Source organism: Oncorhynchus mykiss, unplaced genomic scaffold (assembly GCF_013265735.2).
Source record: "Oncorhynchus mykiss isolate Arlee unplaced genomic scaffold, USDA_OmykA_1.1 un_scaffold_140, whole genome shotgun sequence".
Lineage (NCBI taxonomy): Eukaryota > Metazoa > Chordata > Actinopteri > Salmoniformes > Salmonidae > Oncorhynchus > Oncorhynchus mykiss.
In genome coordinates, this window is record NW_023493664.1 from 597103 (window position 1) to 620000 (window position 22898).

Consider the following 22898-nt stretch of genomic DNA (forward strand, 5'->3'; position numbering starts at 1 on the left):
ATTAGGGTTACGGTCCGGAGGAGAGGTGCCTGACTTCCCTGCCACCAACACTCACCCATTAGGGTTACGGTCCGGAGGAGAGGCGCCTGACTTCCCTGCCACCAACACCCACCCATTAGGGTTACGGTCTGGAGGAGAGGCGCCTGACTTCCCTGCCACCAACACTCACCCATTAGGGTTACGGTCCGGAGGAGAGGTGCCTGACTTCCCTGCCACCAACACCCACCCATTAGGGTTACGGTCCGGAGGAGAGGCTCCTGACTTCCCTGCCACCAACACCCACCCATTAGGGTTAAGGTCCGGAGGAGAGGCGCCTGACTTCCCTGCCACCAACACTCACCCATTAGGGTTACGGTCCGGAGGAGAGGAGCCTGACTTCCCTGCCACCAACACCCACCCATTAGGGTTACGGTCCGGAGGAGAGGCGCCTGACTTCCCTGCCACCAACACTCACCCATTAGGGTTACGGTCCGGAGGAGAGGTGCCTGACTTCCCTGCCACCAACACTCACCCATTAGGGTTACGGTCCGGAGGAGAGGCGCCTGACTTCCCTGCCACCAACACCCACCCATTAGGGTTACGGTCTGGAGGAGAGGCGCCTGACTTCCCTGCCACCAACACTCACCCATTAGGGTTACGGTCCGGAGGAGAGGTGCCTGACTTCCCTGCCACCAACACTCACCCATTAGGGTTACGGTCCGGAGGAGAGGTGCCTGACTTCCCTGCCACCAACACTCACCCATTAGGGTTACGGTCCGGAGGAGAGGCGCCTGACTTCCCTGCCACCAACACCCACCCATTAGGGTTACGGTCTGGAGGAGAGGCGCCTGACTTCCCTGCCACCAACACTCACCCATTAGGGTTACGGTCCGGAGGAGAGGTGCCTGACTTCCCTGCCACCAACACTCACCCATTAGGGTTACGGTCTGGAGGAGAGGTGCCTGACTTCCCTGCCACCAACACCCACCCATTAGGGTTACGGTCCGGAGTAGAGGTGCCTGACTTCCCTGCCACCAACACTCAATCATTAGGGTTATGGTCCGGAGGAGAGGCGCCTGACTTCCCTGCCACCAACACTCACCCATTAGGGTTACGGTCCGGAGGAGAGGTGCCTGACTTCCCTTCCACCAACACCCACCCATTAGGGTTACGGTCCGGAGGAGAGGTTCCTGACTTCCCTGCCAACAACACCCACCCATTAGGGTTACGGTCCGGATGAGAGGTGCCTGACTTCCCTGCCACCAACACTCACCCATTAGTGTTACGGTCCGGAGGAGAGGTGCCTGACTTCCCTGCCACCAACACTCACCCATTAGGGTTACGGTCCGGAGGAGAGGCGCCTGACTTCCCTGCCACCAACACTCACCCATTAGGGTTACGGTCCGGAGGAGAGGCGCCTGACTTCCCTGCCACCAACACCCACCCATTAGGGTTAAGGTCCGGAGGAGAGGCGCCTGACTTCCCTGCCACCAACACTCACCCATTAGGGTTACGGTCCGGAGGAGAGGTGCCTGACTTCCCTGCCACCAATACTCACCCATTAGGGTTACGGTCCGGAGGAGAGGTGCCTGACTTCCCTGCCACCAACACTCACCCATTAGGGTTACGGTCCGGAGGAGAGGTGCCTGACTTCCCTGCCACCAACACCCACCCATTAGGGTTACGGTCCGGAGGAGAGGTGCCTGACGTCCCTGCCACCAACACCCACCCATTAGGGTTACGGTCCGGAGGAGAGGTGCCTGACTTCCCTGCCACCAACACCCACCCATTAGGGTTACGGTCCGGAGGAGAGGCACCTGACTTCCCTGCCACCAACACCCACCCATTAGGGTTACGGTCCGGAGGAGAGGCGCCTGACTTCCCTGCCACCAACACCCACCCATTAGGGTTAAGGTCCGGAGCAGAGGCGTCTGACTTCCCTGCCTCCAACACTCACCCATTAGGGTTACGGTCCGGAGGAGAGGTGCCTGACTTCCCTGCCACCAGCACTCACCCATTAGGGTTACGGTCCGGAGGAGAGGTGCCTGACGTCCCTGCCACCAACACCCACCCATTAGGGTTACGGTCCGGAGGAGAGGTGCCTGACTTCCCTGCCACCAACACTCACCCATTAGGTTTACGGTCCGGAGGAGAGGTGCCTGACTTCCCTGCCACCAACACTCACCCATTAGGGTTACGGTCTGGAGGAGACGTGCCTGACGTCCCTGCCACCAACACTCACCCATTAGGGTTACGGTCCGGAGGAGAGGTGCCTGACTTCCCTGCCACCAATACTAACCCATTAGGGTTACGGTCCGGAGGAGAGGTGCCTGACTTCCCTGCCACCAACACTCACCCATTAGGGTTACGGTCCGGAGGAGAGGTGCCTGACTTCCCTGCCACCAACACCCACCCATTAGGGTTACGGTCCGGAGGAGAGGTGCCTGACGTCCCTGCCACCAACACCCACCCATTAGGGTTACGGTCCGGAGGAGAGGAGCCTGACTTCCCTGCCACGCACACCCACCCATTAGGGTTTCGGTCCGGAGGAGAGGCGCCTGACTTCCCTGCCACCAACACTCACCCATTAGGGTTACGGTCCGGAGGAGAGGTGCCTGACTTCCCTGCCACCAATACTCACCCATTAGGGTTACGGTCCGGAGGAGAGGTGCCTGACTTCCCTGCCACCAATACTCACCCATTAGGGTTACGGTCCGGAGGAGAGGTGCCTGACTTCCCTGCCACCAACAGTTACCCATTAGGGTTACGGTCCGGAGGAGAGGTGCCTGACTTCCCTTCCACCAACACCCACCCATTAGGGTTAAGGTCCGGAGGAGAGGCGTCTGACTTCCCTGCCTCCAACACTCACCCATTAGGGTTACGGTCCGGAGGAGAGGTGCCTGACGTCCCTGCCACCAACACCCACCCATTAGGGTTACGGTCCGGAGGAGAGGTGCCTGACTTCCCTGCCACCAACACTCACCCATTAGGGTTACGGTCCGAAGGAGAGGTGCCTGACTTCCCTGCCACCAACACTCACCCATTAGGGTTACGATCCGGAGGAGAGGTGCCTGACGTCCCTGCCACCAACACTCACCCATTGGGGTTACGGTCCGGAGGAGAGGTGCCTGACTTCCCTGCCACCAATACTCACCCATTAGGGTTACGGTCCGGAGGAGAGGTGCCTGACTTCCCTGCCACCAACACTCACCTATTAGGGTTACGGTCCGGAGGAGAGGTGCCTGACTTCCCTGCCACCAACACCCACCCATTAGGGTTACGGTCCGGAGGAGAGGTGCCTGACTTCCCTGCCACCAACACCCACCCATTAGGGTTACGGTCCGGAGGAGAGGTGCCTGACTTCCCTGCCACCAACACCCACCCATTAGGGTTACGGTCCGGAGGAGAGGTGCCTGACGTCCCTGCCACCAACACTCACCCATTAGGGTTACGGTCCGGAGGAGAGGTGCCTGACTTCCCTGCCACCAATACTAACCCATTAGGGTTACGGTCCGGAGGAGAGGTGCCTGACTTCCCTGCCACCAACACTCACCCATTACGGTTACGGTCCGGAGGAGAGGTGCCTGACTTCCCTGCCACCAACACCCACCCATTAGGGTTACGGTCCGGAGGAGAGGTGCCTGACGTCCCTGCCACCAACACCCACCCATTAGGGTTACGGTCCGGAGGAGAGGAGCCTGACTTCCCTGCCACGCACACCCACCCATTAGGGTTTCGGTCCGGAGGAGAGGCGCCTGACTTCCCTGCCACCAACACTCACCCATTAGGGTTACGGTCCGGAGGAGAGGTGCCTGACTTCCCTGCCACCAATACTCACCCATTAGGGTTACGGTCCGGAGGAGAGGTGCCTGACTTCCCTGCCACCAATACTCACCCATTAGGGTTACGGTCCGGAGGAGAGGTGCCTGACTTCCCTGCCACCAACAGTTACCCATTAGGGTTACGGTCCGGAGGAGAGGTGCCTGACTTCCCTTCCACCAACACCCACCCATTAGGGTTAAGGTCCGGAGGAGAGGCGTCTGACTTCCCTGCCTCCAACACTCACCCATTAGGGTTACGGTCCGGAGGAGAGGTGCCTGACGTCCCTGCCACCAACACCCACCCATTAGGGTTACGGTCCGGAGGAGAGGTGCCTGACTTCCCTGCCACCAACACTCACCCATTAGGGTTACGGTCCGAAGGAGAGGTGCCTGACTTCCCTGCCACCAACACTCACCCATTAGGGTTACGGTCCGGAGGAGAGGTGCCTGACGTCCCTGCCACCAACACTCACCCATTGGGGTTACGGTCCGGAGGAGAGGTGCCTGACTTCCCTGCCACCAATACTCACCCATTAGGGTTACGGTCCGGAGGAGAGGTGCCTGACTTCCCTGCCACCAACACTCACCTATTAGGGTTACGGTCCGGAGGAGAGGTAACTGACTTCCCTGCCACCAACACCCACCCATTAGGGTTACGGTCCGGAGGAGAGGTGCCTGACTTCCCTGCCACCAACACCCACCCATTAGGGTTACGGTCCGGAGGAGAGGTGCCTGACTTCCCTGCCACCAACACCCACCCATTAGGGTTACGGTCCGGAGGAGAGGTGCCTGACGTCCCTGCCACCAACACTCACCCATTAGGGTTACGGTCCGGAGGAGAGTTGCCTGACTTCCCTGCCACCAACACTCACCCATTAGAGTTACGGTCCGGAGGAGAGGTGCCTGACTTCCCTGCCACCAGAACCCACCCATTAGGGTTACGGTCCGGATGAGAGGTGCCTGACTTCCCTGCCACCAACACTCACCCATTAGGGTTACGGTCCGGAGGAGAGGCGCCTGACTTCCCTGCCACCAACACTCACCCATTAGGGTCACGGTCCGGAGGAGAGGCGCCTGACTTCCCTGCCACCAACACTCACCCATTAGGGTTACGGTCTGGAGGAGAGGCGCCTGACTTCCCTGCCACCAACACTCACCCATTAGGGTTACGGTCCGGAGGAGAGGTGCCTGACTTCCCTGCCACCAACACTCACCCATTAGGGTTACGGTCCGGAGGAGAGGTGCCTGACTTCCCTGCCACCAACAACCACCCATTAGGGTTACGGTCCGGAGTAGAGGTGCCTGACTTCCCTGCCACCAACACTCACCCATTAGGGTTACGGTCCGGAGGAGAGGCGCCTGACTTCCCTGCCACCAACACTCACCCATTAGGGTTACGGTCCGGAGGAGAGGTGCCTGACTTCCCTGCCACCAATACTCACCCATTAGGGTTACGGTCCGGAGGAGAGGTGCCTGACTTCCCTGCCACCAATACTCACCCATTAGGGTTACGGTCCGAAGGAGAGGTGCCTGACTTCCCTGCCACCAACACTCACCCATTAGGGTTACGGTCCGGAGGAGAGGTGCCTGACGTCCCTGCCACCAACACTCACCCATTGGGGTTACGGTCCGGAGGAGAGGTGCCTGACTTCCCTGCCACCAATACTCACCCATTAGGGTTACGGTCCGGAGGAGAGGTGCCTGACTTCCCTGCCACCAACACTCACCCATTAGGGTTACGGTCCGGAGGAGAGGTGCCTGACTTCCCTGCCACCAACACACACCCATTAGGGTTACGGTCCGGAGGAGAGGTGCCTGACGTCCCTGCCACCAACACCCACCCATTAGGGTTACGGTCCGGAGGAGAGGTGCCTGACTTCCCTGCCACGAACACCCACCCATTAGGGTTACGGTCCGGAGGAGAGGTGCCTGACGTCCCTGCCACCAACACTCACCCATTAGGGTTACGGTCCGGAGGAGAGTTGCCTGACTTCCCTGCCACCAACACTCACCCATTAGGGTTACGGTCCGGAGGAGAGGTGCCTGACTTCCCTGCCACCAACACTCATCCATTAGGGTTACGGTCCGGAGGAGAGGTGCCTGACTTCCCTGCCACCAACACTCACCCATTAGGGTTACGGTCCGGAGGAGAGGCGCCTGACTTCCCTGCCACCAACACCCACCCATTAGGGTTACGGTCTGGAGGAGAGGCGCCTGACTTCCCTGCCACCAACACTCACCCACTAGGGTTACGGTCCGGAGGAGAGGTGCCTGACTTCCCTGCCACCAATACTCACCCATTAGGGTTACGGTCCGGAGGAGAGGTGCCTGACTTCCCTGCCACCAATACTCACCCATTAGGGTTACGGTCCGGAGGAGAGGTGCCTGACTTCCCTGCCACCAACACTCACCCATTAGGGTTACGGTCCGGAGGAGAGGTGCCTGACTTCCCTTCCACCAACACCCACCCATTAGGGTTAAGGTCCGGAGGAGAAGCGTCTGACTTCCCTGCCTCCAACACTCACCCATTAGGGTTACGGTCCGGAGGAGAGGTGCCTGACTTCCCTGCCACCAACACTCACCCATTAGGGTTACGGTCCGGAGGAGAGGTGCCTGACTTCCCTGCCACCAACACCCACCCATTAGGGTTACGGTCCGGAGTAGAGGTGCCTGACTTCCCTGCCACCAACACTCAATCATTAGGGTTAAGGTCCGGAGGAGAGGTGCCTGACGTCCCTGCCACCAACACTCACCCATTAGGGTTACGGTCCGGAGGAGAGGTGCCTGACTTCCCTGCCACCAACACTCATCCATTAGGGTTACGGTCCGGAGGAGAGGTGCCTGACTTCCCTGCCACTAACACTCACCCATTAGGGTTACGGTCCGGAGGAGAGGCGCCTGACTTCCCTGCCACCAACACCCACCCATTAGGGTTACGGTCTGGAGGAGAGGCGCCTGACTTCCCTGCCACCAACACTCACCCATTAGGGTTACGGTCCGGAGGAGAGGTGCCTGACTTCCCTGCCACCAATACTCACCCATTAGGGTTACGGTCCGGAGGAGAGGTGCCTGACTTCCCTGCCACCAATACTCACCCATTAGGGTTACGGTCCGGAGGAGAGGTGCCTGACTTCCCTGCCACCAACACTCACCCATTAGGGTTACGGTCCGGAGGAGAGGTGCCTGACTTCCCTTCCACCAACACCCACCCATTAGGGTTAAGGTCCGGAGGAGAAGCGTCTGACTTCCCTGCCTCCAACACTCACCCATTAGGGTTACGGTCCGGAGGAGAGGTGCCTGACTTCCCTGCCACCAACACTCACCCATTAGGGTTACGGTCCGGAGGAGAGGTGCCTGACTTCCCTGCCACCAACACCCACCCATTAGGGTTACGGTCCGGAGTAGAGGTGCCTGACTTCCCTGCCACCAACACTCAATCATTAGGGTTATGGTCCGGAGGAGAGGTGCCTGACGTCCCTGCCACCAACACTCACCCATTAGGGTTACGGTCCGGAGGAGAGGTGCCTGACTTCCCTTCCACCAACACCCACCAATTAGGGTTACGGTCCGGAGGAGAGGTTCCTGACTTCCCTGCCAACAACACCCACCCATTAGGGTTACGGTCCGGATGAGAGGTGCCTGACTTCCCTGCCACCAACATTCACCCATTAGTGTTACGGTCCGGAGGAGAGGTGCCTGACTTCCCTGCCACCAACACTCACCCATTAGGGTTACGGTCCGGAGGAGAGGCGCCTGACTTCCCTGCCACCAACACTCACCCATTAGGGTTACGGTCCGGAGGAGAGGCGCCTGACTTCCCTGCCACCAACACTCACCCATTAGGGTTACGGTCCGGAGGAGAGGCGCCTGACTTCCCTGCCACCAACACCCACCCATTAGGGTTAAGGTCCGGAGGAGAGGCGCCTGACTTCCCTGCCACCAATACTCACCCATTAGGGTTACGGTCCGGAGGAGAGGTGCCTGACTTCCCTGCCACCAATACTCACCCATTAGGGTTACGGTCCGGAGGAGAGGTGCCTGACTTCCCTGCCACCAACACTCACCCATTAGGGTTACGGTCCGGAGTAGAGGTGCCTGACTTCCCTGCCACCAACACCCACCCATTAGGGTTACGGTCCGGAGGAGAGGTGCCTGACGTCCCTGCCACCAACACCCACCCATTAGGGTTACGGTCCGGAGGAGAGGTGCCTGACTTCCCTGCCACCAACACCCACCCATTAGGGTTACGGTCCGGAGGAGAGGCGCCTGACTTCCCTGCCACCAACACCCACCCATTAGGGTTATGGTCCGGAGGAGAGGCGCCTGACTTCCCTGCCACCACCACCCACCCATTAGGGTTAAGGTCCGGAGCAGAGGCGTCTGACTTCCCTGCCTCCAACACTCACCCATTAGGGTTACGGTCCGGAGGAGAGGTGCCTGACTTCCCTGCCACCAGCACTCACCCATTAGGGTTACGGTCCGGAGGAGAGGTGCCTGACGTCCCTGCCACCAACACCCACCCATTAGGGTTACGGTCCGGAGGAGAGGTGCCTGACTTCCCTGCCACCAACACTCACCCATTAGGTTTACGGTCCGGAGGAGAGGTGCCTGACTTCCCTGCCACCAACACTCACCCATTAGGGTTACGGTCCGGAGGAGAGGTGCCTGACGTCCCTGCCACCAACACTCACCCATTAGGGTTACGGTCCGGAGGAGAGGTGCCTGACTTCCCTGCCACCAATACTCACCCATTAGGGTTACGGTCCGGAGGAGAGGTGCCTGACTTCCCTGCCACCAACACTCACCCATTAGGGTTACGGTCCGGAGGAGAGGTGCCTGACTTCCCTGCCACCAACACCCACCCATTAGGGTTACGGTCCGGAGGAGAGGCGCCTGACTTCCCTGCCACCAACACCCACCCATTAGGGTTACGGTCCGGAGGAGAGGTAACTGACGTCCCTGCCACCAACACTCACCCATTAGGGTTACGGTCCGGAGGAGAGGTGCCTGACTTCCCTGCCACCAACACTCACCCATTAGGGTTACGGTCCGGAGGAGAGGTGCCTGACTTCCCTGCCACCAACACCCACCCATTAGGGTTACGGTCCGAAAGAGAGGTGCCTGACTTCCCTGCCACCAACACTCACGCATTAGGTTTACGGTCCGGAGGAGAGGTGCCTGACTTCCCTGCCACCAACACTCACCCATTAGGGTTACGGTCCGGAGGAGAGGTGCCTGACTTCCCTGCCACCAACACTCACCCATTAGGGTTACGGTCCGGAGGAGAGGCGCCTGACTTCCCTGCCACCAACACCCACCCATTAGGGTTACGGTCTGGAGGAGAGGCGCCTGACTTCCCTGCCACCAACACTCACCCATTAGGGTTACGGTCCGGAGGAGAGGTGCCTGACTTCCCTGCCACCAACACTCACCCATTAGGGTTACGGTCCGGAGGAGAGGTGCCTGACTTCCCTGCCACCAACACCCACCCATTAGGGTTACGGTCCGGAGTAGAGGTGCCTGACTTCCCTGCCACCAACACTCAATCATTAGGGTTATGGTCCGGAGGAGAGGCGCCTGACTTCCCTGCCACCAACACTCACCCATTAGGGTTACGGTCCGGAGGAGAGGTGCCTGACTTCCCTTCCACCAACACCCACCCATTAGGGTTACGGTCCGGAGGAGAGGTTCCTGACTTCCCTGCCAACAACACCCACCCATTAGGGTTACGGTCTGGATGAGAGGTGCCTGACTTCCCTGCCACCAACACTCACCCATTAGTGTTACGGTCCGGAGGAGAGGTGCCTGACTTCCCTGCCACCAACACTCACCCATTAGGGTTACGGTCCGGAGGAGAGGCGCCTGACTTCCCTGCCACCAACACTCACCCATTAGGGTTACGGTCCGGAGGAGAGGTGCCTGACTTCCCTGCCACCAACACCCACCCATTAGGGTTACGGTCCGGAGGAGAGGTGCCTGACGTCCCTGCCACCAACACCCACCCATTAGGGTTACGGTCCGGAGGAGAGGTGCCTGACTTCCCTGCCACCAACACCCACCCATTAGGGTTACGGTCCGGAGGAGAGGCGCCTGACTTCCCTGCCACCAACACCCACCCATTAGGGTTATGGTCCGGAGGAGAGGCGCCTGACTTCCCTGCCACCAACACCCACCCATTAGGGTTAAGGTCCGGAGCAGAGGCGTCTGACTTCCCTGCCTCCAACACTCACCCATTAGGGTTACGGTCCGGAGGAGAGGTGCCTGACTTCCCTGCCACCAGCACTCACCCATTAGGGTTACGGTCCGGAGGAGAGGTGCCTGACGTCCCTGCCACCAACACCCACCCATTAGGGTTACGGTCCGGAGGAGAGGTGCCTGACTTCCCTGCCACCAACACTCACCCATTAGGTTTACGGTCCGGAGGAGAGGTGCCTGACTTCCCTGCCACCAACACTCACCCATTAGGGTTACGGTCCGGAGGAGAGGTGCCTGACTTCCCTGCCACCAACACTCACCCATTAGGGTTACGGTCCGGAGGAGAGGTGCCTGACGTCCCTGCCACCAACACTCACCCATTAGGGTTACGGTCCGGAGGAGAGGTGCCTGACTTCCCTGCCACCAATACTCACCCATTAGGGTTACGGTCCGGAGGAGAGGTGCCTGACTTCCCTGCCACCAACACTCACCCATTAGGGTTACGGTCCGGAGGAGAGGTGCCTGACTTCCCTGCCACCAACACCCACCCATTAGGGTTACGGTCCGGAGGAGAGGTGCCTGACGTCCCTGCCACCAACACCCACCCATTAGGGTTACGGTCCGGAGGAGAGGAGCCTGACTTCCCTGCCACGAACACCCACCCATTAGGGTTTCGGTCCGGAGGAGAGGCGCCTGACTTCCCTGCCACCAACACTCACCCATTAGGGTTACGGTCCGGAGGAGAGGTGCCTCACTTCCCTGCCACCAATACTCACCCATTAGGGTTACGGTCCGGATGAGAGGTGCCTGACTTCCCTGCCACCAATACTCACCCATTAGGGTTACGGTCCGGAGGAGAGGTGCCTGACTTCCCTGCCACCAACACTCACCCATTAGGGTTACGGTCCGGAGGAGAGGTGCCTGACTTCCCTGCCACCAACACTCACCCATTAGGGTTACGGTCCGGAGGAGAGGTGCCTGACGTCCCTGCCACCAACACCCACCCATTAGGGTTAGGGTCCGGAGGAGAGGAGCCTGACTTCCCTGCCACGAACACCCACCCATTAGGGTTACGGTCCGGAGGAGAGGTGCCTGACTTCCCTGCCACCAACACCCACCCATTAGGGTTACGGTCCGAAAGAGAGGTGCCTGACTTCCCTGCCACCAACACTCACCCATTAGGGTTACGGTCCGGAGGAGAGGCGTCGAATCATCACCCAGTCCTCTGGGTTACGGTCCGGAGGAGAGGCGTCGAACCATCACCCAGTCCTCTGGGTTAAACGCGGAAGACACATTTCATTTGAATGCATTCAGTTGTACAACTGACCAGATATCTCCATGACAACTGACCAGGTATGCTCCTTTCTTAATAACTAATTCATCGTAATTAATTTGGTTATCCTATCCAAAATGAATCAAATAGGGGCACCATGAAGTTGAATGTATGAGGCCCCTTTTCATTGACCGTTACACATGTAATAATTATATCAACAGTCGCCTCAATCAGCTGTTCAGTCACTATATCCTCATTCTGAAAGGTCGTCGAGTTCTCAGACTTCAAGAATTACAAGCACTCGTTCAAGGACTTTAATAATTATATCAACAGTCGCCTCAATCAGCTGTTCAGTCACTATATCCTCATTCTGAAAGGTCGTCGAGTTCTCAGACTTCAAGAATGACAAGCACTCGTTCAAGGACTTTAATAATTATATCAACAGTCGCCTCAATCAGCTGTTCAGTCACTATATCCTCATTCTGAAAGGTCGTCGAGTTCTCAGACTTCAAGAATGACAAGCACTCGTTCAAGGACTTTAATGGAACAAAAAAAAGATTCAAACTTAAAAAAAGGTTTTGTGACAATAATATTAGAACGAGCTCGGGCGCAGAGATACACAGCAGGCAGAGGTTCAATCCAGAATGTTTACTGAGGTATTCACAGGGGGGAAAAACAACAACAACAACAACAACAACACAAAACAAAGACAAGAGACCTGAGCAACCGGGTCCAGTTCCATAGAGGAACCTGAATAGTCCTAAACCAGGAACACTAGAAACACCAGGGTGCCCTCTAGTGGCACCCTCAGGGATTACACTCCGTGATGACCTCTTAATTAACCTGTGACAGGTTTTTATTACTAGACTAAATGAATTGGAAAAAGGAAGTAGTCACAGTGGTCTTTATAGACCAGGTACCATTGTAACACAGTACATTCTATTAACACAGAAAACCATACACATACATTGAATAGACTGACAGAGACCATTTGAACATCTTGGCCATGTTCTGTTATAATCTCCACCCGGCACAGCCAGAAGAGGACTGGCCACCCCTCAGAGCCTGGTTCCTCTCCACCCGGCACAGCCAGAAGAGGACTGGCCCACCCCTCATAGCCTGGTTCCTCTCCACCCGGCACAGCCAGAAGAGGACTGGCCCACCCCTCATAGCCTGGTTCCTCTCCACCCGGCACAGCCAGAAGAGGACTGGCCCACCCCTCATAGCCTGGTTCCTCTCCTTCTTCCTAGGTTTTGGCCTTTCTAGGGAGTTTTTCCTAGCCACCGTGCTTCTACACCTGCATTGCTTGCTGTTTTGGGGGGTTTAGGCTGGGTTTCTGTACAGCACATTGAGATACTTTGAGAAATGTATTAATACATTTGATTTGATTTGATTTGACAGTTGCTGAGGTGAGAATCTCCACAGGTCAATATACAATTAACTTCTGTATTCAACTAGATTCAATCCACCAGGGATGTGGCTAGTGGCTAGGCTGGGATGTGGCTAGCGGCTAGGCTAGGCTGTGATGTGGCTAGGCTGGGATGTGGCTAGTGGCTAGGCTGGGATGTGGCTAGTGGCTAGGCTGGGATGTGGCTAGTGGCTAGGCTGGGATGTGGCTAGGCTGGGATGTGGCTAGTGGCTAGGCTGGGATGTGGCTAGTGGCTAGGCTGGGATGTGGCTAGTGGCTAGGCTGGGATGTGGCTAGTGGCTAGGCTGGGATGTGGCTAGGCTGGGATGTGGCTAGGATTGGATGTGGCTAGTGGCTAGTGGCTAGGCTGGGATGTGGCTAGGATTGGATGTGGCTAGTGGCTAGTAGCTAGGCTATTCTGTGATGTGGATAGGCTGGGATGTGGCTAGCGGCTAGGCTATCAGGTAGCAAACGAGCGGGTAAAATGTCATGACAGTATTACTCGTGATGTGTAATTAAGACTAACGGTCGTACACCGCTAATAGTCTTACGATAATCAGTTACTGCCACCAACGCAACGCAGAATTACACCTAAGAGATGTTCAATGGGGCGGCAGCATTGGACTAGTAACCGAAAGGTTGCAAGTTCAAATCCCCGAGCTGACAGGGTACAAAATCTGTAGTTCTGCCCCTGAACAGGCAGTTAACCCACTGTTCCTAGGCCGTCATTGAAAATAAGAATTTGTTCTTAACTGACTTGCCTAGTAAAATTAAGGTGAACATTTTTTTTTTTTTAAATGCAATGGTATATTTACGTGTCCTATCTGAGTCTCGTCTGGTTCAGTTGATTTGTCGTTATTGTGTCACGTTCGTTGTGTTGGAGGAGACCAAGGCGCAGCGTGATGTGAATACACTCTTCTATTTATTAACGAAGAAACACTAAACAAACTATACAAAACAACAACACGAACGTGACGCCATATATAAACAAGTGCAGACACAGGCAACTAACCACAGACAATAACCCACGAAATACCCAAGGAAAATGGCTGCCTAAATATGGTTCCCAATCAGAGACAACGATAAACCATAGACATACAACCATAGACATACATAACACCTAGACAGGACCAAAAACACATACATTACCCATGTCACACCCTGACCTAACCAAAATAATAAAGAAAACAAAGAATGCTAAGGTCAGGGCGTGAAAGTACCCCCCAAAGGTGCGGACTCCCGGCCGCACACCTAAGCCTATATGGGTGGGCATAACTCCAAGGTGGCGGTTCTGGCTTAGGACATGGACCCCACTCCACTTCACCCTTACTTAATGTCTCTGGAGCGGGAACCCTCACCGCCGACCACGGCCTAGAGGACGCCACTGGACTGATGGTCGAGTCTGGAGTGAGTGGCGCCTCTGGATTGGAGGGAGATTCTGGCGGATCCGGACTGGAGGGAGACTCTGGCGGATCCGGACTGTGACCCGTCGTGGTAGGTTCCGGACTGCGGCCCGTCGTTGGAGGTTCCGGTCTGTAGACTGTCGCTGGACGCTCTGGACTGGGTACTGTCGCCGGACGCTCTGGACTGGGTACTGTCGCCAGACGCTCTGGACTGGGTAGTGTCGCCAGACGCTCTGGACTGGGTACTGTCACTAGACGCTCTGGACTGGGTACTGTCACCAGACGCTCTGGACTGGGTACTGTCGCCTGACGCTCTGGACTGGGTACTGTCGCCGGACACTCTGGACTGGCGAGGCGCACTATAGGCCTGGTGCGTGGTGCCGGCACTGGTGGTATCGGGCTGGGGACACGCACCTCAGGGCGAGTGCGAGGAGCAGGAACAGGGAGTACTGTGGACCCTGGAGACGCACAGGAAGCCTGGTGCGTGGTGTTGGCACTGGTGGTACTGGGCTGGGGAGGCGTACTGGAGGTCTGGAGTGTAGAGCTGACACAACCCGTCCTGGCTGGATGGTTATACTTGCCCTGCAAATGCAGGGTGCTGGCACAAGACGCAGAGGGCTGTGCAGACTCATAGTACACAGAGCCGGCGCAGGATATCCTGGTCCATGGAGGTAGACTGGAGACCAGGAGCGCTGAGCCGGCACCCTCCTTCCTGGCTGGATGCCCATTCTAGCCCTGCAAATGCGAGCAGCTGGAATAGAGCGCCACGGGCTAGAAATGCACACTGGAGACATCATGAGTTCCACCGCATAACACGGTGCCAGACCAGTAACACGCTCCCCACGATACAACAGGCTCAACCTGACAAAGCATGTCAATGTCCCCAAACACAATCGGAAACATTAGACCTCATCATGACTGGGGAAGTCCTTGCCTCAGATCTACACTAGACCTCATCATAACTGGAGAAGACCCTTCCTCAGACCTGAACCTACACTAGACCTCATCATGACTGGAGAAGACCCTGCCTCATCCCTGAACTAGACCTCATCATAACTGGAGAAGACCCTGCCTCAGACCTACACTAGACCTCATCATGACTGGAGAAGACCCTGCCTCATCCCTGAACTAGACCTCATCATAACTGGAGAAGACCCTGCCTCAGATCTACACTAGACCTCATCATAACTGGAGAAGTCCCTGCCTCAGACCTACACTATACCTCATCATGACTGAAGAAGACCCTGCCTCAGACCTGGACTAGACCTCATCATGACTGGAGAAGACCCTGCCTCAGACCTGGACTAGACCTCATCATGACTGGAGAAGTCCCTGCCTCAGACCTGAACTAGACCTCATCATAACTGGAGAAGTCCCTGTCTCAGACCTACACTAGACCTCATCATGACTGGAGAAGACCCTGCCTCAGACCTGAACCTACAGTAGACCTCATCATAACTGGAGAAGACCCTGCCTCAGACCTGGACTAGACCTCATCATGACTGGAGAAGTCCCTGCCTCAGACCTGAACCTACACTAGACCTCATCATGACTGGAGAAGTCCCTGCCTCAGACCTGAACCTACACTAGACCTCATCATGACTGGAGAAGTCCCTGCCTCAGACCTGAACCTACACTAGACCTCATCATGACTGGAGAAGACCCTCCCTCAGACCTACACTGGAACTCATCATGACTGGAGAAGTCCCTGCCTCAGACCTGGACTAGACCTCATCATGACTGGAGAAGTCCCTGCCTCAGACCTGAACCTACACTAGACCTCATCATGACAGGAGAAGACCCTGCCTCAGACCTGGACTAGACCTCATCATGACTGGAGAAGTCCCTGCCTCAGACCTACACTAGACCTCATCATGACTGGAGAAGTCCCTGCCTCAGACCTACACTAGACCTCATCATGACTGGAGAAGTCCCTGCCTCAGACCTACACTAGACCTCATCATGACTGGAGAAGTCCCTGCCTCAGACCTGAACCTACATTGGACCTCATCATAACTGGAGAAGTCCCTGCCTCAGACCTACACTAGACCTCATCATAACTGGAGAAGTCCCTGCCTCAGACCTGGACTAGACCTCATCATAACTGGAGAAGTCCCTGCCTCAGATCTACACTAGACCTCATCATGACTGGAGAAGTCCCTGCCTCAGACCTACACTAGACCTCATCATAACTGGAGAAGTCCCTGCCTGAGACCTACACCACACCTCATCATGACTGGAGAAGACCCTGCCTCAGACCTGGACTAGACCTCATCATGACTGGAGAAGTCCCTGCCTCAGACCTGAACCTACACTAGACCTCATCATGACTGGAGAAGACCCTCCCTCAGACCTACACTGGAACTCATCATGACTGGAGAAGTCCCTGCCTCAGACCTGGACTAGACCTCATCATGACTGGAGAAGTCCCTGCCTCAGACCTGAACCTACACTAGACCTCATCATGACAGGAGAAGACCCTGCCTCAGACCTGGACTAGACCTCATCATGACTGGAGAAGTCCCTGCCTCAGACCTACACTAGACCTCATCATGACTGGAGAAGTCCCTGCCTCAGACCTACACTAGACCTCATCATGACTGGAGAAGTCCCTGCCTCAGACCTACACTAGACCTCATCATGACTGGAGAAGTCCCTGCCTCAGACCTGAACCTACATTGGACCTCATCATAACTGGAGAAGTCCCTGCCTCAGACCTACACTAGACCTCATCATGACTGGAGAAGTCCCTGCCTCAGACCTGGACTAGACCTCATCATAACTGGAGAAGTCCCTGCCTCAGACCTGGACTAGACCTCATCATAACTGGAGAAGACCCAGCCTCAGACCTGGACTAGACCTCATCATGACTGGAGAAGTCCCTGCCTCAGACCTGAACCTACACTAGACCTCATCATGACAGGAGAAGACCCTGCCTCAGACCTGGACTAGACCTCATCATGACTGGAGAAGTCCCTGCCTCAGACCTACACTAGACCTCATCATGACTGGAGAAGTCCCTGCCTCAGACCTACACTAGACCTCATCATGACTGGAGAAGTCCCTGCCTCAGACCTACACTAGACCTCATCATGACTGGAGAAGTCCCTGCCTCAGACCTGAACCTACATTGGACCTCATCATAACTGGAGAAGTCCCTGCCTCAGACCTACACTAGACCTCATCATAACTGGAGAAGTCCCTGCCTCAGACCTGGACTAGACCTCATCATGACTGGAGAAGACCCTGCCTCAGACCTGGACTAGACCTCATCATGACTGGAGAAGTCCCTGCCTCAGACCTACACTAGACCTCATCATGACTGGAGAAGACCCTGCCTCAGACCTGAACCTACACTAGACCTCATCATAACTGGAGAAGACCCTGCCTCAGACCTGGACTAGACCTCATCATGACTGGAGAAGTCCCTGCCTCAGACCTGAACCTACACTAGACCTCATCATGACTGGAGAAGACCCTGCCTCAGACCTGGACTAGACCTCATCATGACTGGAGAAGTCCCTGCCTCAGACCTGGACTAGACCTCATCATGACTGGAGAAGTCCCTGCCTCAGACCTGAACCTACACTAGACCTCATCATGACAGGAGAAGACCCTGCCTCAGACCTGGACTAGACCTCATCATGACTGGAGAAGTCCCTGCCTCAGACCTACACTAGACCTCATCATGACTGGAGAAGTCCCTAACTCAGACCTACACTAGACCTCATCATGACTGGAGAAGTCCCTGCCTCAGACCTACACTAGACCTCATCATGACTGGAGAAGTCCCTGCCTCAGACCTGAACCTACATTGGACCTCATCATAACTGGAGAAGTCCCTGCCTCAGACCTACACTAGACCTCATCATAACTGGAGAAGTCCCTGCCTCAGACCTGGACTAGACCTCATCATAACTGGAGAAGTCCCTGCCTCAGACCTGGACTAGACCTCATCATAACTGGAGAAGACCCAGCCTCAGACCTGGACTAGACCTCATCATGACTGGAGAAGTCCCTGCCTCAGACCTGAACTAGACCTCATCATAACTGGAGAAGTCCCTGCCTCAGACCTACACTAGACCTCATCATGACTGGAGAAGACCCTGCCTCAGACCTGAACCTACAGTAGACCTCATCATAACTGGAGAAGACCCTGCCTCAGACCTGGACTAGACCTCATCATGACTGGATAAGTCCCTGCCTCAGACCTGAACCTACACTAGACCTCATCATGACTGGAGAAGTCCCTGCCTCAGACCTGAACCTACACTAGACCTCATCATGACTGGAGAAGTCCCTGCCTCAGACCTGAACCTACACTAGACCTCATCATGACTGGAGAAGACCCTGCCTCAGACCTGGACTAGACCTCATCATAACTGGAGAAGTCCCTGCCTCAGATCTACACTAGACCTCATCATGACTGGAGAAGTCCCTGCCTCAGACCTACACTAGACCTCATCATAACTGGAGAAGTCCCTGCCTGAGACCTACACCACACCTCATCATGACTGGAGAAGACCCTGCCTCAGACCTGGACTAGACCTCATCATGACTGGAGAAGTCCCTGCCTCAGACCTGAACCTACACTAGACCTCATCATGACTGGAGAAGACCCTCCCTCAGACCTACACTGGAACTCATCATGACTGGAGAAGTCCCTGCCTCAGACCTGGACTAGACCTCATCATGACTGGAGAAGTCCCTGCCTCAGACCTGAACCTACACTAGACCTCATCATGACAGGAGAAGACCCTGCCTCAGACCTGGACTAGACCTCATCATGACTGGAGAAGTCCCTGCCTCAGACCTACACTAGACCTCATCATGACTGGAGAAGTCCCTGCCTCAGACCTACACTAGACCTCATCATGACTGGAGAAGTCCCTGCCTCAGACCTACACTAGACCTCATCATGACTGGAGAAGTCCCTGCCTCAGACCTGAACCTACATTGGACCTCATCATAACTGGAGAAGTCCCTGCCTCAGACCTACACTAGACCTCATCATAACTGGAGAAGTCCCTGCCTCAGACCTGGACTAGACCTCATCATAACAGGAGAAGACCCTGCCTCAGACCTGGACTAGACCTCATCATGACTGGAGAAGTCCCTGCCTCAGACCTACACTAGACCTCATCATGACTGGAGAAGTCCCTGCCTCAGACCTACACTAGACCTCATCATGACTGGAGAAGTCCCTGCCTCAGACCTACACTAGACCTCATCATGACTGGAGAAGTCCCTGCCTCAGACCTGAACCTACATTGGACCTCATCATAACTGGAGAAGTCCCTGCCTCAGACCTACACTAGACCTCATCATAACTGGAGAAGTCCCTGCCTCAGACCTGGACTAGACCTCATCATAACTGGAGAAGTCCCTGCCTCAGATCTACACTAGACCTCATCATGACTGGAGAAGTCCCTGCCTCAGACCTACACTAGACCTCATCATAACTGGAGAAGTCCCTGCCTGAGACCTACACCACACCTCATCATGACTGGAGAAGACCCTGCCTCAGACCTGGACTAGACCTCATCATGACTGGAGAAGTCCCTGCCTCAGACCTACACTAGACCTCATCATGACTGGAGAAGACCCTGCCTCAGACCTGAACCTACACTAGACCTCATCATGACTGGAGAAGACCCTGCCTCAGACCTGGACTAGACCTCATCATGACTGGATAAGTCCCTGCCTCAGACCTACACTAGACCTCATCATGACTGGAGAAGACCCTGCCTCAGACCTGAACCTACACTAGACCTCATCATGACTGGAGAAGTCCCTGCCTCAGACCTGAACCTACACTAGACCTCATCATGACTGGAGAAGTCCCTGCCTCAGACCTGAACCTACACTAGACCTCATCATGACTGGAGAAGACCCTCCCTCAGACCTACACTAGAACTCATCATGACTGGAGAAGTCCCTGCCTCAGACCTGGACTAGACCTCATCATGACTGGAGAAGTCCCTGCCTCAGACCTGAACCTACACTAGACCTCATCATGACAGGAGAAGACCCTGCCTCAGACCTGGACTAGACCTCATCATGACTGGAGAAGTCCCTGCCTCAGACCTACACTAGACCTCATCATGACTGGAGAAGTCCCTGCCTCAGACCTACACTAGACCTCATCATGACTGGAGAAGTCCCTGCCTCAGACCTACACTAGACCTCATCATGACTGGAGAAGTCCCTGCCTCAGACCTGAACCTACATTGGACCTCATCATAACTGGAGAAGTCCCTGCCTCAGACCTACACTAGACCTCATCATAACTGGAGAAGTCCCTGCCTCAGACCTGGACTAGACCTCATCATGACTGGAGAAGACCCTGCCTCAGACCTGGACTAGACCTCATCATGACTGGAGAAGTCCCTGCCTCAGACCTACACTAGACCTCATCATGACTGGAGAAGACCCTGCCTCAGACCTGAACCTACACTAGACCTCATCATGACTGGAGAAGACCCTGCCTCAGACCTGGACTAGACCTCATCATGACTGGAGAAGTCCCTGCCTCAGACCTGAACCTACACTAGACCTCATCATGACTGGAGAAGACCCTGCCTCAGACCTGGACTAGACCTCATCATGACTGGAGAAGTCCCTGCCTCAGACCTGAACCTACACTAGACCTCATCATGACTGGAGAAGACCCTGCCTCAGAAGTAGTGACCTTTCTGTCCCCATACTGGCATATAAAGACCACCTACTGGTCTATAAAGACCACCTACTGGCATATAAAGACTACCTACTGGCCTATAAAGACCACCTACTGGTCTATAAAGACCACCTACTGGTCTATAAAGACTACCTACTGGTCTATAAAGACTACCTACTGGTCTATAAAGACTACCTACTGGCCTATAAAGACCACCTACTGGTCTATAAAGACCACCTACTGGCCTATAGAGACCACCTACTGGCCTATAGAGACCACCTACTGGCCTATAAAGACCACCTAATTTCCTGTAAAGAACACCTACTGGTCTATAATGACCACCTACTGGCCTGTAAAGACCACCTACTGGTCTATAAAGACCACCTACTGGCCTGTAAAGACCACCTACTGGCCTATAAAGACCACCTACTGGCCTATAAAGACCACCTACTGGCCTATAAAGACCACCTACTGGCCTATAGAGACCACCTACTGGCCTGTAGAGACCACCTACTGGCCTGTAGAGACCACCTACTGGCCTGTAGAGACCACCTACTGGTCTATAAAGACCACCTACTGGCCTATAGAGACCACCTTATTTCTTGTAAAGACCACCTACTGGCCTATAAAGACCACCTACTGGCCTATAAAGACCACCTACTGGCCTATAGAGACCACCTAATTTCTACTGTCAGATAATAACCATCTACTGGCCTGCTCCTCTCTGTGTCATGGTGGGGAGGTAGAGGAAGGTAGTCCTCTCTGTGTCATGGTAGGGAGGTAGAGGAAGGTAGACCTGCTCCTCTCTGTGTCATGGTGGGGAGGTAGAGGAAGGTAGTCCTGCTCCTCTCTGTGTCATGGTGGGGAGGAAGAGGAAGGTAGACCTGCTCCTCTCTGTGTCATGTTGGGGAGGTAGAGGAAGGTAGTCCTCTCTGTGTCATGGTGGGGAGGAAGAGGAAGGTAGACCTGCTCCTCTCTGTGTCATGGTGGGGAGGTAGAGGAAGGTAGTCCTCTCTGTGTCATGGTGATGAGGTAGAGGAAGGTAGTCCTGCTCCTCTCTGTGTCATGGTGGGGAGGTAGAGGAAGGTAGTCCTCTCTGTGTCATGGTGGAGAGGTAGAGGAAGGTAGACCTGCTCCTCTCTGTGTCATGGTGGGGAGGTAGAGGAAGGTACTCCAGTCTAGTTGTTGAGGGCCTTCTCCAGTAGGGCTCGTTGTGCCATGGATGGGAGGTAGAGGAAGGTAGACCTGCCCCACTCTGTGTAATGGTGGGGAGGTAGAGGAAGGTAGACCTGCTCCTCTCTGTGTCACGGTGAGGAAGTAGAGGAAGGTACTCCAGTCTGGTTGTTGAGGGCCTGCTCCAGTAGGGCTCGTTGTGCCACGGAGGGGAGGTAGAGGAAGGCGTAGAGCAGCCCCAGGACGATGAGAGACAGGAGGAGGGGCAGTCCCCAGTCTGTTGTCATGAGGGGTTCATCACAACGCGCCTGCAGGAAGGACCCCTGCATCTCAGCTGAGAAAATGAGGTACTCTGAGATATACAGGTAGAGGTATACTTAGGTATACAAACAGAGAGAGATAATGAGGTACTCTGAGATAAACTCAGGTATAAACACACAGAGAGATAATGAGGTACTCTGAGATATACAGGACAGAGGTATACTCAGGTATAAACACAGAGAGAGATAATGAGGTACTCTGAGATATACAGGTCAGAGCTATACTCAGGTATACACACACAAAGAGACCTGTCTGTCTTCCTCTGCTCTTTCTAAACATATAAACACCTGTCTGTCTTCTTCTCCTCTTTCTAGATATATAAACACCTGTCTGTCTTCCTGTCCTCTTTCTAGAGATATAAACACCTGTCTGTCTTCCTCTCCTCTTTCTAGAGATATAAACACCTGTCTGTCTTTCTGTCCTCTTTCTAGAGATAGAAACACCTGTCTGTCTTCCTCTCCTCTTTTTGAGACATAAACACCTGTCTGTCTTCCTCTCCTCTTTCTAGCGATATAAACACCTGTCTGTCTTCCTCTCCTCTTTCTTGAGATATAAACACCTGTCTCTCTTCCTCTCCTCTTTCTAGCGATATATACACCTGTCTGTCTTCCTCTCCTCTTTCTTGAGATATAAACACCTGTCTCTCTTC